The sequence below is a fragment of the Podarcis melisellensis genome (assembly GCF_964234715.1).
Source record: "Podarcis melisellensis genome assembly, chromosome: 1".
Lineage (NCBI taxonomy): Eukaryota > Metazoa > Chordata > Lepidosauria > Squamata > Lacertidae > Podarcis > Podarcis melisellensis.
Window position 1 is genome coordinate 86,362,855 of NC_138528.1, and position 15,040 is coordinate 86,377,894.

Sequence of the window (15,040 nt, forward strand, 5' to 3'; positions counted from 1 at the left end):
GAAGGGGATTTGCAGAGATGGGGAGGGGTCCTCCAGAACAAAAACACTTCCCTCCAAACCCCCTTCCTGCCTGGCTTCTCACGTGGATAGAGAAAAGGCTTTGATTTCTCTCATGAGCTAAATTGGTGTCACCTTCTGAAATCTGATCTGAGTCTCCCCATTTTGTGCATCTGGGTGAAGAGAAGTCCCAGGATAGCTGGGAGGGGGATGCTTGGCAGGGGTGTCTGTAAAACTGATCCATCCAGGATTCATTACCACACCAGGATGTTGAAGTCACTTACACATTCCTAAGTTTGAAACACTAAAAAAGGGAACATTTATGTATCACTGAACTCAAAAGTCTCTATGTCCCTGGGCCCCCAAATAAACATTGGTAAACCCCACATCAAACACCTACACAATCACAACAATAAGGGTTTTTCAAAGCATAACTAATTTTTTGGTCTTCAGGACAGTTCTTTTATTCATTCAACTAGAAAGCAAACTTGTGGACCAAAAGCACAGGTCATGCTAACATAGGAGCCTGTCAAAAAGATCACCTGCTTCCTAAAAACTCAGAAATGCATGATGCATAAAATATCCCAATTTTCATCTGAGGACAATTGGAGGGTATGTAACCAGTGCAGACTGAGTAACACTGAATGAATATGTTGCTATACATCCGGAATTTCCCAGACATAGCCGGGATTTGGCCATCAGAAATAGTGTCTGGGCAGAAATTGCTGAAATGTTCAGGAAAATCTGGATGTATGGCAACCCATTTCGGAAGTGTAGATTTTGACCTACGCTCTAGTCAAAGTTTCAAGGCATTTTAAGGGTAGCCCCATGAGAATTCATTGCAGTAGCCCAGCCTGGAGATTATTTAAACAGGAATGAAAAAAATGCTACAAAAGCCTGCCCAGAGACTTAAGTGCCTCTTTACAACAGACAAAAGAAGGATGTGATTTGTAAGATCAGGAAATGAATGCAATCTAATCAGGAAACTTCCCCTTAAATATTTGACAACAAGATACTAAAGCCAACTTTTGAAGTCAAAATCTGGCCAAGTTCTGGTAATGGACTTCTGTGTGATCAAAGGCTTGGGTACTGGGAACCCTCAAAGGTTCAAAATAATGGCTGGATGACCCTCAAATCGTGGCATGAACTGAAAAAGCATAGCATAACTAATTTTTTTGTCTTCAGGACAGTTCTTTTATTCATTCACCTAGAAAGCAAACTTGTGGACCAAAAGCACAGGTCATGCTAACATAGGAGCCTGTCAAAAAGATCACCTGAACAAATTCAGATCAGCAGGCCAGAACCTGTGGAATCCTAAAGGAGATAGTGGGTTGTATCTAATGCTGTTCTTCTACTTGATCCAGGGAAGGCTCTTCTGAAAGGAAAGAAAAAGGGGTTGTTGGGGGGGGGCGTGTTTTAATTTAGATTTAGAAAATTTCCCCTTCCCTCTGCAACTCCAAAAATCTGTTCCAGGGAGTTAGGGGCCCTCCAGAACAATGTGGGTGGTAGTGCAGGGAGCTGCAAGAGAAAGAGGGAATTTGTGGAAATGAACTCCTGCCTCCTCCCATTATTTGGCTTTTCTGGGCCAAATAGGCTTCTGTGAAGAAAAGGACAGCAATGGGAAAAGCTAGCCAGTCCAAGATTTGCCCAACTAACTGCTATATTTGAGAATTAATGGAAAACTTGTCAGGTCCCACAAGGCTGGAGAAGAACAATTCCACTGCCTAGGGATTTGAAAGAAAACCATGAGAACTAAATTTTGTGGGAGGCGGTACGGCAGTTTTGAAGTAGCTCAGACATATATGAGGAGTGGCTGAAATGTTCCCAGCCTTCACAGAATGGAGTAACAGAATAGTTCCACTTGTTAAGCAATGGAGAGAAATAAGGTGTGCCTGTCTTCTGAGGATCTCTTTTGAACTCCTACGCTTCAGCTAATATGCAGGAAATGGTCACACAGATGTGCCCTTCAAGACCAATCCACAGCCTATACCAGCCTTTCCCAACCTGGAGCTCTCCAGATGCTTTGCATTACAATTCCCAAATCCCTAACCATTGGTCATGCTGGCCAGGGCTGATGGAAGTTATACAGTATCCTCAAACATCTGGAGGAAACTACGTTGGAGAAGGTTTGTTTCTCTCATCAACAAAGTTTGTAATAAAAGCAGTGACCATTCCAGCACATCATTCCAGAGAACATTTGGCAGGTGGTCCCTCCCCCCCTTTGGTCTAATAGCCTTGAGCTTGATTTGTGTGAGAGCAAAAGACTTCATGGCCAATTTCCCATCCCTTGAACAAGCAGTGTGGAGGCTTATCCCAGCAATTTTGGTAACAATGCAGAGATAAAAATGAAAGAGAAAACTTCTCTTATTTTGAGTTTTGAACATCTATGCAGGTTTTAGCTGCCCAAAATCACCAGTTATGCATGCAGAACAAATCAGAAAGCAATCACTGTTTGTGATCCAATTGTTTTGTTTATTGAGATTTTACTGATTTTTACTGATACACATTCTGTCCATCTCCCATTAGACATAGATATGCCATATATTTTGGAAATTCCCAATTCCCAAAGCTGCTGCCATGTCTTCCCTTCATCCCATCCACCCATAAACTGATCGCCTTCCTTGCCTTGCTTTATCCCTATACATGTAAGCTTCCAAGCAAGAAGCTAACCAGGGGAGTGGATGGGGTTAACTAGGACAGAACTAGAAGGCAGAATGAAAAGGGAAGGCACAATGATAAAAAGAAAATGAATGAAATGAAGAAATCTGCTACTGAATTTCCATCTCATATGTATGATTAGAACCCAGGTTCCTGCAATGTGCCTTTATAGAAAACACCTTCATTTTCACATCAGTCTACATAGAAATCAAGGAATTCTTGCCAAATTGCTAGAAATTTGCCCTCCTTTTGTAATCTAATGTAATAGATTTTTTCATGTGCCACCAAAGCCAACATGTCCCAAATCCAATTATTTACTGATTGGATTTGGGTTGCTGTCCAATTCTGTAATGTGATACATTTAGCAACTAGTAATGTGGCTTAGTTAAGCCACAGCTTAGATTCTGGCTGCAGGTTCCAATAGTTTGAAGGTGCCATGCCATAGCATGCTTATATCTAAGGAAAGCTTCTAAGTCATGTTGATTGACCCTTGTCAGAACCTCTTTCTGAGAGCATCTCCAGAACAGTGGCCTATTTGTGGGAGACCACAGCAATGCGTTCTAAGGAGACCCCCTATATACTGGAAGAGGATCCAAGCCCAGTATGTTCTCTAGAATATTTTCTACTGAATCAGTCTTAGCCTATTATCTGAAGTAGAAGTTTGTCCATTTTCAAAGTGGCCTCCACTGCACTGGATTCAGTTTTGTATCTAAGCATTCTTTATTCTTTATTCTTTATTCCATTTGGTTCTCAGGTTGAGGACCGTAGCAACACATACTGAACCATACACAGATATAGCATACATAAACATACACATAGATTTAGGCCTGGGTCTTCCGATTGGCCTATTACCCAGAACACGCAAGGTATCTGAAAACAGGTAGTATGGAGCACATATCTAGTCCATTCCCATAATGCCACTCTCCAGCCTATTTTCACCATAAAAGCACAACTTTTAAAGACATTATAATCCAACAGAAGTCATCAAAGCAGTTTTATACTTTCCCTGAATTCTGTGGAAATCAGATTCTAGAAAGCTACAAGGTGCTCTCATTTTCAGAGAGAGAGAGAGGGAGGTGAATATCTTCAAAGCGATACTTTGAAGCTATTCATACCTGTATCTCTATAAGTCAAGACTATTAGAAAATCTCCTATATTTCTGTTTCTTCTTCGAATGGCTCCCTGGTGCATACTGTGACCTGTTTTGGTAGCTACCTTACAAACTGCTTTCCAGATGCCTTTGTCAATTACAGAGTTAGATGGGTGTCTGATGAAGCCATCTGAGTAGCTACTTCACTGGATGCAGCTTTGTGACAGAGATAGAGATATATTGATATGGCATTTAGAGTCGCAGTAGTTGCGGGGATCTCCAATTTCCACTTTTTCAGCCTCTTCAGCACTTAAAATGTTTTAGGTACAAACAAACAAAATGCAATGTGTGAAGCAGAAATGGATCCCTATGGAGGATTCAAAATTATTGACACAGTTAGGTGAGTAAAACAAGCCAGCTATGTAGAGATACAAGCTAACATTTAATGAGGTTATAAAGTTTGATTAGCTTTGACTTTGTCTTTTAATGTTTTCTGTGTTTGATGTTAATTATTTGTTAACTGTGCTCTCCTATACATGTCTACTCAGACATAAGCATCAATCAGTTTAATGGGGCTTACTCCCAGATAAATGAGTACAGAATTTTAGCCTGAATCTTCATATTATTGCCACTCTCAGTCCAACCCTATGCATGTTTACTCAGAAGTAATTTCCACTGCATCCAACAGAACATGCTCCCAAGTATGCTTTGGACTGCAGCCTAAACATGTCGGTGATTAAGATAATTACTTGGAAACATGCCTATGATTAAGATAATTTCTCTGTAACATCTGAATCAGGAGAGGCTATACAAGTCTTGGACCAATGCCTGGACTCGGTGGTGGGCTGGATGAGGACCAAAAAAACTCAATCTGAATTTTGCAAGATAGAGGTGCTGTAGGTGAGTGGTAGGGATTGGGAAAAAATTCAATTCAGTTCACATTTAAAGGCAAACATACATAATTCAAAACAATACGTGAACCAAAACACAGCTATTCTTCCAAATTCACACTTCTCCGAATCTTGCAATGCAGTTCTCCAGCTAAGCAATTTATGTAAAAATTGACGTACGAGGCTAACGTGTACCCCAAAAGGCATATATTTGTGAAAATAACATCCAAAATGTACTGGGGAAAATAGCTCTGCAAAAATGTTTATATGGGGAAATTGCATTAAAAAAAACTATTGTGTTAGGAGAAATTCACACTAAATTCACACATGAGGATTTGAAAACAATTACAAAGTGATGTGGAAATGTGGATAAATGAACATAAATTCAGTGGGGAAAAGAGGAACTGAGAGTAACCAAAACTTTCAGACTGATGCATTCCTAGAGAGCGGTCCTCAAATCTGGATGATTGATCAATTGTCAGCTTTGAATGGGATCATACTTCCTCTGGGATTGCCCCAGATCCGTCTTAAGATACAAAAGCCCTGGTAACCTCAGTGACTACATGTGCATCTTACCAGCTTCCCCTGGCAGGAGAGTTACATAAGTTTTCTCACTCCTTATTTGCCTCACTGATCACCACGCTCTGCAGAAGAGGGCCTTGTGCAGATTCCATCACATCAGAAGGATTGTAGAAATGGTCAGAGGCAGATTTGGGGGGGCTGAGCCTCAGGGGGCCTGCAGCTATGATATAGAATGGAAGCTGAGAGTTGGGAGGCACCAAATTTTGGCATCACACAGGGAGTCACTGAAATTTGAGACCCCAAAGTCTGCCACTGAATTGAGCATTAAGTGTGATGGCGCCTGCCTTTTGGAACTCCCTCCTGCTATAAATTGAGTCCCAAACTTTACACAGTGCCTAAAACTGGGGATGGTCTGCAGCCCTCCAGATGTTTCTGAACTACGACTCCTATCATCCCTGACTATTGCCCCTGCTGGTGGAAAGTGATGCCGGTTTGGAGTCCAACAGCATCTGGAGGACCACAGGCTAGCCACTTGTGGCCCTGAAAGTAGTGCTAGGGATGGAAAGAGCTGTCAACTTCAGTTATCTCAGTTTCACATTTTCCCAAATTTCTGAAATTTGGTCTCCGTATTTCTACAACAATTTGTGACTAAAATAAAATACAAATCTTCATGAAAATTCATCAGCATTTTAGCGCAAATTTCTTCTAGTAAACACATTTTTTGTATGCGATTTTGACTTATGTACACATTTTAGCAAGCAATTTCCCCTCATGTAATGCATTTTTTGCATGTTATTTTAACTGATATATTCATTTTTATGCACAGTTGCCCCCCAATATATGCATTTTTGAAGCTGCATCCCAAAATTTGGATGATTGTGAATTCTGAAGGACAGCTGTTTCAGCTCACTTACTGTTTAGGAAAGTGTGGATTTGGTAAATTCACCCTTAAATGCAAACCAAATCAAAGTTCTCTCACATCCCTACAAGAGTGGAATGGCTAGGGTGGGTGCTCCATAACTGGGGCTCAGTTGCTTAGACTAGTGAGTAGCTCTGACCTGGAAGCTTGTACAGGGAACACACCACCACCTGGTCTGTTCTAGCATTCTTGGCTGGTTTCTCTGCAGACCTGGGAGGTGCTGCACAGTCTGAGTTTGTACATGCAGTCCCTCAGGTCTTCAGTTCAGCACCCAGTGCGAGCTTTAGTATTGACATATATGCAAGTGGAGGCTTCCTCTTTTGTTGTCAAAAAGGCAAGTGTTCCATGAGCAGATGGGTATTCTCCTCTCTGCACGCGGAGCATTTCTCCCAGCTCACAGAGGAGTAAGGGGGAGATATGGGTCATCTCAGGGAAAAGCTCTGTTCTTTTGATGTTTATTTAAAAAGCAGACTGTACTGACAGAAAGTGCTTATGTCAGAACATTGGAGAGCTGTTAGCAGCTGGTGTTGATGACAACACTGTATGAGTATCGAGACAGATTCATTTTGGGTCTGCGGAATAAATTGATATATGAGTCCTGAACAGAAGCAGCATTTTGTTTGGAGGATGCTCATAATGACAGGCCTGGGAAACAGTGTCCTAGTATTTATCCCATCCTCAACAGAGGTTGAAGAGCTATCGTACTACAGCTTTACTGCAAATCTCAGTGTGCTTCCACAAGGTGCTTATTCTGGAATGACCATTCTATGATCATTCCTTTTAAAAAAAAAAAAATCAAGGTGACATTATCCTCAAATAATGGTGTTTCCCCCCAGAGTTCTTCCATCTCTTTTGAGATCTAATAAAATCTTCCTTGGGTGGGGGGTGGGGGGAGGAATCAAACAGAAGCACACAATAACCAGAGGCGTATATTTTCATTACACTGCTCTTCCATCTCTTTGAAATGGCATCATTTTTGCAGCATTCTTTCTTTAAAAAAATAAATATTTTCATTTATGCTATACCACTTTTTTCAAATACAGTTTTTATAATTTAGATACTCTGCTGCTGATTTGCTTCTCCTTTATTTGTTATGCTGTCGCTATTACAAGAATCTGCATTTTATTATGTAATTCTACTCTTATATTTATATAACTGTTTGATTTTTATGTTCCATAGATATTAGGTTATGTAATGACATTTGTGCTGCATGTTGTAAACAACTCTGTGGTCTTCCAATGAGTGCTATATAAATGTCAATAGTAATAATGATAATGATAATAATAATAATAATATATAATATATAATAATAAATATATATTATATATTATATATTATATATAATATAAATAATAGCAGTTAAATAAACTGCAATAGCAGTTAAATAAATAAAACAAAACATTTTAGCACAAATTTAAAATCTGATTTATTTATTTATTTATTTTTAAAAATACTAAAATATAATGCATAGGTGCATTTTCACTAGGTCATGGCCACTAGAATAGCAGGATCCACATTCCACCATTGGCAACATTGAGCAGGCCACATGCCAGGGGTAGATGGGACCATATGCAGACATGGGCAGGACCATCAGCAAAGGGGAGGGGAGCAATGGATGTGGCTTTCATCTTTGTACAGTAGGCTACATTCCAGACTACATTCCAGTCCTGTGAAAATAATAAGTTTCTATACACAGTTCTCTTAAAAGGCATTATCTCACTTCAAGGACACATTCTTACTTGGCAGAAGTCCTCAAAGAATGTGCAGAGTTGACCTGGGGATAAGTTGTGACCTAGGGAAAGTCCCAAGGGACAGATAGATGTGACTACCTGAGGCACCCCTACCCTGCTGAAACTCCAGCTATCTCCTTGCCCTATACTTTTGCTGGCCCAAATCTCCAATACTTTGTAAGCAAAATCCTTTAACCATGTGAGTTTGAAGCCGGTAATAGCTGTTGCAAACTCAGATCCCTCTGAGAAGTTGAGGAGGAAATCCCAATGTCCTAAGTGTGGGGGTGCTGAGCTCAGCAGCCCACAGCTAAGGCATCTGAAGCAGTGGCGTAGCATGGGTTGTCAGCACCCGGGGCAAGGCAAGTAATTTGCACCCCCTAACCCGTGAATTTGCGCCCCCTAACCCATGGATTTGCGCCCCCTGACCCTAACCCCCAGATGTTGCGCCCGGTGCGGCCGCCCCCCTCCTGCACCCCCCAGACTATGCCACTGATCTGAAGTATAAGAAAAAGCATTTCCTGGGCAATGGGGTAGCAACACAAGCCTTAAAGGGATTCCCTGCATTAATCAAAACCAGCATACTGGTTTGTGCAACAAAGGATTTTCATACCCTCCAACATTTCTCCAATGAAAATAGGAATGTCCCATTCCACAATGATAATTTTACTATTTATACCCCACACATCTTACTGGGTTGCCCTAGCCAATCTGGGCAGCTTCCAACATACAGTCGTACCTTGGGAGTTGAACAGAATCTGTTCTGAAAGTCTGTTGGACTTCCAAAACATTCAGAAACCAAGATGCAGCTTCTGATTGGCTGCAGGAAGCTCCTGCAGCCAATCAGAAGCCGCGGAAGTGCCATTGGACGTTCAGGTTCCAAAGAATGTCCACAAACCGTAACACTCATTTCTGGGTTTGTGGCGTTCTGGAGCCAAAACATTTGTCTTGCAAGACGCTCGGGATCCAAGGTGCAACTGTATATAAAAACATAATAAAACATTAAACTTTAAACAACAACAACAACCCTTCCCTATACAGGATTGCCTTCAGACATCTCGGGGGTCAGATGACTCCACACCCTCCAACATTTCTCCAATGAAAATAGGGACATCCTAAGGAAAAGTGGGACATTCCAGAATCAAATCAGGAACCATGGCAGCTCCTCTAAATCAGGGACATTCCTGGAAAATAGGGACACTTGGAGAGTCTGGATTTTGCATATATATTTCTAAACATGCCGCATAGCAGATGTGAGAAGCAGTTCAGCAGCAATGGAAAGCACACTTACCAGAAAATGTCTACGTGAGCTAAAGATGCCTTCTCTCCAGACATTTATTTGTAAGGCTGGGGGAAGCATCCTCCTCCACCACCCTCCAGATCTTCCCATCCTTGGTACCAGCTGGGCTGCTGTCGCCAATGCGTTCAAGGTCCAGGAAACCCACACAGCTGTTTTTGAGGACAAAGCAAAAGAGGTTTTCCTCTGCCAGGACTCACACTGAGTGTTCCCAAGAAGCAAGTGTATCTGTCGATTCTAAGGCAATGTGGTTTTGGAGCAGCTCTAATTTAATCTGAAGTTGAGAAATACAACCCTCCTAACTTGGCTGTTCCATTCTCCATGCCCTAAACATTTTTGACAGGAAAACAGCTATTATTCATCTATAAATGGCAATGGAATCTTAACCCACAGCACCCTTTTACTCCCATTAATTCCACTGATGAATCTTATTCTCAACAGCTTCACGTTTTCTTTCTTTTCCTTCTTTTCTGCCTTCCCTCCATCCCTTGTTTTCTTTCCCAAGTCTCTTCTCTCTTCCCTTACAGAGATCTGGATTTCAAATCAATCAATACAAAATACTTCTGCCTCATTAATAATACACACAACAGACCCTCCTAATACAACATCTGAGTCATAGTTGTGAATAGAGAAGATTAGAATTGCATCTTAGAAAGAGGAAGCTGGAGGGGAACTTCAAAATAAATAAATGCATCCCTTGGTTCTTGTAACCATCCAATACTTTTCGCACATATGGCAGAGATGGAGAGGCAGGGAGAGATATAAAGAGAAAGTCCTGGGCAGGCCATAGTACAGCTCATTTTCAGATTTGGGGCTCAGCCTGAGAACATGAGAAATAGGGTGTGCACAGATGAGCTGGAGAATGAAAAATGGAGAGTAATCACTACCATTCTAGTCAAATAAAATACTCAATCGATTTGTCCAACAGATGGGCTGTTTGCTGGCATCAGACTCCAGAATCTGTCTCTGCAATATCACTCATTCAGTGGAACTATTTTTTCTCCGAATCCGCAGGCTAGTTGGAAAGGAGAATGTTCTTGGCACGTGCAGGTTGTCTTTCCCTAGCTACTGAGTCACTCACTACAGCTAGCACGCACAAACTGGAGATCAGGAAGCTGCTCCAGAATTAACCCCATACACCTGTAAGCACTGATTCCAGCCCAAATGAAGTTTCTCCTCAAATGTAGGGGGGTAGAATGGATGGACAGAAAGGCGTGCTACGTGCCTATTCAGGTTTTGGCCTAGTGAGCCTGACGCTTGGTTAGCAGTCTTAGCTATGGTTGGTGTGGCTTGGATGTGAACGCTCCAAATTAGGTATGTCCCTGCCCCTGAACTTGTGGGACTGAGGTGTCAAGGGGGCCAGCCCCCTTGTTTCACTTGTAGATATGCTTTTATAACACGTGTGTGTCCTTTGTCATAATTGTGCCGCTCCCACGTAACCAGGAAGCTGCACTTCTCTTTGTTATGACTGAGGTAGGGTTTTGTGTTATTGGCATGTCATTTCACTTCTACAAGAAAAAGAAATTGGTCTCTCCTTTAAAGAACAGTTCACTCACCTAAGGAATTTTGCCAACTTAAAAACAAAACAAAAAATACAAAGTGGAAAGTCCCCCGTCATCACCAGCATGGATTTATGTCATACCAGCATAAAATGCTTTATAGTGACAGGTCACAGATTAAAATCGGGAGGGGCGTGCTTGCATGCTTGACTGTTAACACACATATTCTCATCCTATGGATCACCTCCTGAGCCCCCCCCCCCACATTCCTTTCCCTCATGCTAAACATTGCTAATGGCTCTTCTTTGCCAGCCTTTTTTGTTTTCTTGGCAATTGCTGCCCCCACAATGATGTAAAAGCAAAGTCCCTATGTCTGTGCGTTCATTCGCTGGTTAAAAATACCATAATATGCTAGTGCAAAAGAGTGTGTCAGCTACAGTGTGTGTAATGACAAGCTGGCAAAGCTGTACACCACAAAAGAGACTTAGTGGTTCTCAAGTGTGTGTAATAACAACAACAACAACAATAACAATAACAATAAATAAATAAATAGAATAGAATAAAAATTGTTTACCTCTTGGATGTCTGACAGGAGGGCGTTCCACAGGCTGGGTGCCACCACAAAGATGTCTTTCTGCCTGGTTCCCTGCAACTTCACTTCTCGCAAAGAGGGAACCACGAGAACGCCCTTGGAGCTGGATCTCAGTGGGACAAACCCAGAATTTGTTGCCTCTATCCGTCATTGGCTCTGGCTCTACTACTTCCATCTACCCTGCCTTCCACCCTATTAGTCTCAATGGGCACCAGCCACCACTGACCACAACCCTGTTTGGTACAATCATTCACCATGCAGATTAGATGGCCCACTTGTAAGCCTACATTTGTCAGTGAGCGTTAAGGCAATTAAATGTTCAACATCAGCTTTTCAAATTCAACATTTTAGGCAATACCCACTAACTAAAATCCATCAATCTGACAGCATCGATAACTGGGAATGTTTAGAACATTCAAATTATGAGAATCTGAATTCGTTCTGGGTTTGTATTAGGTTTGCATATTCATATGTAGCCAAGCAAACTTGCTAAATAAATCAACCAATCAATAGAAACCCGCTGTGATCATACCATCCCTCTGCAAATTCATTGCAGATCTCGTCCATCAACTATGTGGTTCCCTTTTCTAAGATTTTCTTATTTCTTATTTCTTATTGCTGTGTCTGTAATTGGCATGCTGAGAGCCTGCAAGTTGTGAAACCATAAAATATTGCAGACATTGCAACAGAAGAAAAAATAAGTCAGACCCTGGATGGCGCCTGGCTCTATCTTGCTCCAGATTTATCTGCCCCTCCTCCACACCCCAGTTACCTACTCCAGTTGAAGCTTTTGTCAAATTGTTAAGGAATAAAAAAATGGTTTGGGAGACTGTGATATGTGTCAGTTTTGTTTCCAGATTTAGAGACAGAAAATTCAAATGTACTATTTTCCTGCAAGCTCAATAAAAATGTTTTTCTATTTGTTTTATTGTTGTTTATAATCATTTTATTGCACACTACACTGAAAATCTGAATCAGGTTATATATACATATGTTCCTGCTGTACCTTTATGCTGCACTTCCACATACATACAGGTAAAGAAAGGTCCATTAGGTTGGCAGGAGCAGGGACCAAGCAACGGGAGCTCACCCAGTTGCAGGGATTTGAACCACTGACCTTCTGATCGGCAAGCCCTAGGCTCTGTGGTTTAGTCCACAGGACCACCCGTGTCTCACTTCCACATACATACATACATACATAATTTCAGTGCTTTTTTCCTTTAAAAAATGTTTAGGGGTACTCTCATTTTGACTCAAGAAAATCACCATTTTATAGTTCAATTCGGGGAAAATACAGTAAATGTACAAAATTCACAAAATGTTTAGGGGTATGTCTACCCCTGTGTCCCCCCCCCCCGAAAAAAGAACTGCATAATTTTATTTGTATGCCACCTTTCCACAGTTCAAACCATGCTCAAGGCAGCTTACAACATGAAAATACTTAACTACAACATAACAATAGTAGTCATAAACAATAAATGAAATATTTAGAAATACACAACCAAACTGAACAATTTCAACATAAATCACAAGAACTAAAATACAGAAAACCAACAGCAACAACCTCCCGATGAGAAACCTCCAAACAACACCCCACACGTCTAAGCACACCAGAGATGTAGCCCATCAAGGGGGCTTACTTCTGAGTTAGCATGTACAGTTAGCATTGTGCTGAAGTGGGGATTTTGGATGGCCCTGCTTTTCATGCCCTTGTAATGCTGTGACAACAAGCGGTCTAAGCGCTGCAAATACACCCTGAGCTAAAGAAGTGCTGGCCTTGAAGACTGGGTGGGTGGGAGAGAGATTTTTTTTAAAAAAAATCAACTAGGACTGTACACACAGGCCTAATTTTGGATTCTTTGCCAGACCAGCCTCTGTGATAAATCTTTAACCATTTTCCTGCTGGTATTTGATTGGGGAAGCAGCATTCAGCAATTACCTGGGGGAGCAGCTAAGTAGGAACAGCCTGTTCTTTGGTAGAAAGCAACTTCTGGGGCTCTCTTTTAATAACAACAACAACCAACAACAACTGAGCAATGTTGAATAAATTGCAAGGCATTTATAAATGGAGGGAATTTAAAAATGCAAACAAACAGGGAAATCACTGTCTCCAATGTAAGAACAGAAGAAGAGCCCTGCTGCGTCAGACTGAAGGTCTGTCACGTCCACCATCCTGTACTCACAGTGGCCAACCAGATACCTGTGAGAGGCCTCAAGTACTACCTGAGCACAAGAGCATCCTCCTTCCCTGTGGTTTCCAGCAACTGGTATTCAGATACATACATCCTCTGACAGCCGAGGTAGAACAGAGCTACTGAACTGAACATAGTCCTGTTATCAGAAAATGAGGTGGACCACTTAGTCCAATGATTTTGGGTGCATTGGGCTTGAGCCTAAGTTCCAGCCAGGCACTAAGACAAGCAACATGGCTGAAAATTGCACTATAGTTCTCTACCAATTAGGGATCTTAGAACAGGCAAATATAGTGACCAGCTGCAACAGAGGACAAACATCCAGCACTTTTAATACTTAAAGGGAATTTCACATTGTCATTTGAGCTGCTGAAATTCCCTATTCTACAAAACTACAAAGGCTGTAAGAGCCTTTTCCTCTGTTGCAGCTGAGCACTCTGTGAACAAAACTGTTTTTGGGGTGGACATTTGCCCACATGCACTGCACCCCCTCTCATGGTGGCTACTCTTGTTTCTGAAGTGGTCACTGCCAGCACCGTTAAATGTCTGCATATCAATAAACCCGGGCAAGATCCTAAGGTCAGGTTGGGAGCCGGAGGCCTTGCAGATATTGGACAGCAGCTCCCACAAGTTGCAGCCCCACACAGCCAGTGGCAATAGGAGCTGTATTCTAGCAACATCTGAAGGCCCAGAAGTTCCCCACTTCTCACTTAAGGTTTTACATTTATATTGTACTCGGTGACATTCTCACACAGACTGTTTCATGAACCCATCCCTTTACAGTGCCACCAAGCCACAGGCATGAGGCAAGTCTGACTTACGGAGGCTATGGCTTCTGACATTTGACATTGCCCTGGCTGGTCCTCCTGCAAGAGAAGTGTATGTGAGAGAGTTCAGACCAGGACATTTTGTCTTCCTGTTATTTCTGTTGCTGTGCTAGCTAACCCCTGATGACCCCAGGATACCAAATGCTAAATTCAGAACTTGGCATGAAGCCAAGGAATCAGCACAAGAACTTGAACCCGACTGCTTTATCCTGTGCTCTTTTTGAGACCCAATGTGAATAGTAGATGGAAAACCCATGTCCAGTTTAGCCCATCACAGCCTCTTTCCACAACTTCCCCCATAAAGATGTTGGGCAAACCTCTGTTGCTGTTTGTTGGCTCATTCCATTCTTTTTATGGTGTGCCACTTTGTATAGGACCATGCATGGACAATACCACCATAGCCACCTAGCATTGTCAACCAGTGATGTTTTACTGGTCCACCCAAGAATGAAGTCAGCAACCATTATTATGAAACTGAACTTGGATTAAACAGGCCTTCAATAGAAGCCTATCCTCTGTAATATAGGACATGTGGCTGTCCTACTGTATAATCCACCAGTTCTGCTCAGGATTCCACTGTTCCGACTGCACCTCATCTAGTTCTCCACAAAATACTCTCAGCATTAAAAAATTATAATCAGAAATTGAGAGCTGGATGGACAAACTGAAGAGAAGTGATTTGATTGTCCAATTGTTAAGTCATCCCTGAGGGCAATATTAACAGATGGTGGGGTTGTATTAAACTCTGCTTCTATTGACTAAGTATTAGGTATATTCCTATGACCATTTTTGAGGATCTGCAATTTTCAGTCTTGATAACCAGCTAAAGG

The 15,040-nt window shown here is 41.8% G+C and overlaps 1 long non-coding RNA gene across 1 annotated transcript; it reads right to left on the bottom strand.

Annotated features, from left to right (window-relative positions):
- Positions 1-7,553: 7,553 nt before the first annotated feature.
- On the bottom strand, positions 7,554-11,610 carry LOC309365191. Its single transcript, XR_014165931.1, has 3 exons — positions 11,174-11,610; positions 9,095-9,252; positions 7,554-7,743 (listed from the first exon to the last, which is right to left on the bottom strand). It is a non-coding gene; the product is annotated as an uncharacterized lncRNA (long non-coding RNA).
- Between the last annotated feature and the right edge of the window lie 3,430 nt (positions 11,611-15,040).